Here is a 2,427-nt window from a genome sequence, read left to right as displayed (position 1 = left end):
GACCTGGAGCTCACCAAGTCGGCCAAGCTACCAGACAAGCAAGCCCTAGATACACCTTTCTACCCCTCCCCAGTGCAGGGTTAACAAATATATGCTACCACACCTGACATTTTTCTTCTATTGAAAATAATTTTTCCCATACAATACATCCTGATTATGGTTTCCTCTTTCTCCACTCCTCCCAGTTCCTTCCCAGAATATGACATTTTATATGTGGGTTCTGAGGGTTATTGTTTTGAAACAGAATCTAGGGTAGCCCAGGCTGGCCTTGAACTTTCATGTAGTGAGGATGACCTTGAACTTCTGATCGTCCTGCTTCCAAGTGCTTTCATTATAGGAGTGAGCTCCTGGGCCTGGCTTTGTGTGGTGCTAGGGATCAAACCAAGCAAGGACTTCAGGCATACTAAGCAAGCACTCTACCAACTGAGCCATATCCCAAGCCCCTGGGGTTTGCTCTTAATGTTGTTTGTTTGTTTGTTTGTTTGTTTGTTTTGAACCAAGATCTCACATTATAGTGCATGATGACCTGCTGTGTAGTTTAGGCTAGCCTGGAACTTACAGCAATTCTACCTCATTGTCTTAATTGGGATTTTATTGCTGTGAAAAGACACCATGACCAAGGCAATTCTTATAAGGGAAAACATTTAATTGGGGCTGGTTTAGAGTTTCAGAGCTTTAGTCCATTATGATCATGGTGGGGCGCATGGCAGCACACAGGCACACATGGTGCTGGAGAAGGAGCTGAGAGTTCTACATCTTGATCCACAGGCAACAGAAAGAGACTGTGAGCCACACTGGGCAAAGCTTGAATATAGGAGACCTCAAAGCCCACCCCCACAGTCACACATTCCTCCAACAGTGCAACATCTCCTAGTAGGGGCATTCCCTTTGGGCAAATCATTCAAACACATGAATCTACAGGGCCATACTTATTCAAACCACCACGCTCATCTTCCCAAGGGCTCAGGTTACAGGCATGTACCACCATGCTGAGCTGTTTCTTATTTTTCTTGAAATGATCATCTGCCATTGGTGTATACATCCAAGTGTGGTGACTTAGTACCTCTTGCCAATCAGCTCTTTCCATTGCCCTTCCTCTGATACTTTCTCCAGATGGGCTGTGGATATCACCAGGTATCATACTGTTATTTTGATGTGTTAGTTACTCTTCTTGTTGCTATGACAAAATATCTAACAAGCAGTAACTTAAGGGAGAAAGGGTTTATTTGGACTCACAATTCAAGGAGACAGTCCATCATGGCAGCAGGAGCTGGAGTAAGCTATTCACATGGCAGCCACGGTCAGGAAGCACAGAGTGAAGGAAGTGGGGCAGAGCTTTAAAATCTCGAGGCCTTCCCCCAGTGACCCACTTCCTTCAGGGAAGCTCCATCTTCTAAAGGTTCTATAACCTTCTCAAATGGCACCACCAACACCCATGAGCCTAAAAGACACTTCACATTTAAAACAACTCTTAATAGATGAATATGTTTCACTATTGTTAATATTGTACCAAGTGGTACATCATCCACCAGAAAATGATAAAAAAGTAAGTGTCCTCCTTATCCATTTTCTTTATAAACTATCCATTTCAAGCCCTTGATTACTTTATATTTAGATTCTGTACCCCAATCGCATCAATATCATCACCATTCTTCCAAGTATTTCCCTATATCCACATATTTCCTAGCTAAGCCATCACTACTACTATATATTTCATGCCTTCATTCATCTGGGAGGTGGCTGACATGCTATCTAATCCATAAAGCCAATTACTGTACACCATAAATCAATACTGTACCCTACTGATTTTTAAAGGATTTTCAAAGCCAGGCATCAGAAGCTGCCTATAGAACACAGGGGGAAACAAGTACATAAGACCTAAAGTAGCCAGCTGGGCATGGTGGTGCATGCCTTCATTCCCAGCACTCAGAGACAGATGGATCTCTGTGAGTTCCGGGCTACTCAGGGATGCATATTCAGACCTTGTCAAAACTTAATTAATTAATTAAAAATTAAACAAGTAAACTAGAAGCCTTCTTATATTTATCCTCTATACTGTCATCTATCCAGTAACTTTCCTTTCTCTTTGGTGCTCCTCTTCTTTGGGGGAAATATTTGTGCCTTTAAAAGGTTGTTATAGGGGCTAGAGAGATAGCTTAGTGTTTAAGAGCATCGCCTGCTCTTCCAAATGACCCGGGTTCAATTCCCAGCACCCGCATGGCAGCTCACAACTGTCTATAAAGCCAATTCCAAGTGATCTGACACCTTCACATTAATGCATATTGAATAAAATTAAATAAATAAAAATATTTAAAAGGTTGTTATAGTAGCAAGGAGTGCTCAAGCATTACTTTCCCTGTGAAGCTATATCTAAAAACCTTACTAAAATGTTCAGCACATCATGCCCACCTCTGCTATAGAAAGTAT

The sequence above is a fragment of the Psammomys obesus genome, unplaced genomic scaffold (assembly GCF_907164565.1).
Source record: "Psammomys obesus unplaced genomic scaffold, mPsaObe1.curated_primary_1811, whole genome shotgun sequence".
Lineage (NCBI taxonomy): Eukaryota > Metazoa > Chordata > Mammalia > Rodentia > Muridae > Psammomys > Psammomys obesus.
The sequence above is the reverse complement of the archived record's forward strand: the minus strand, read 5'-3'. Positions refer to the sequence as shown.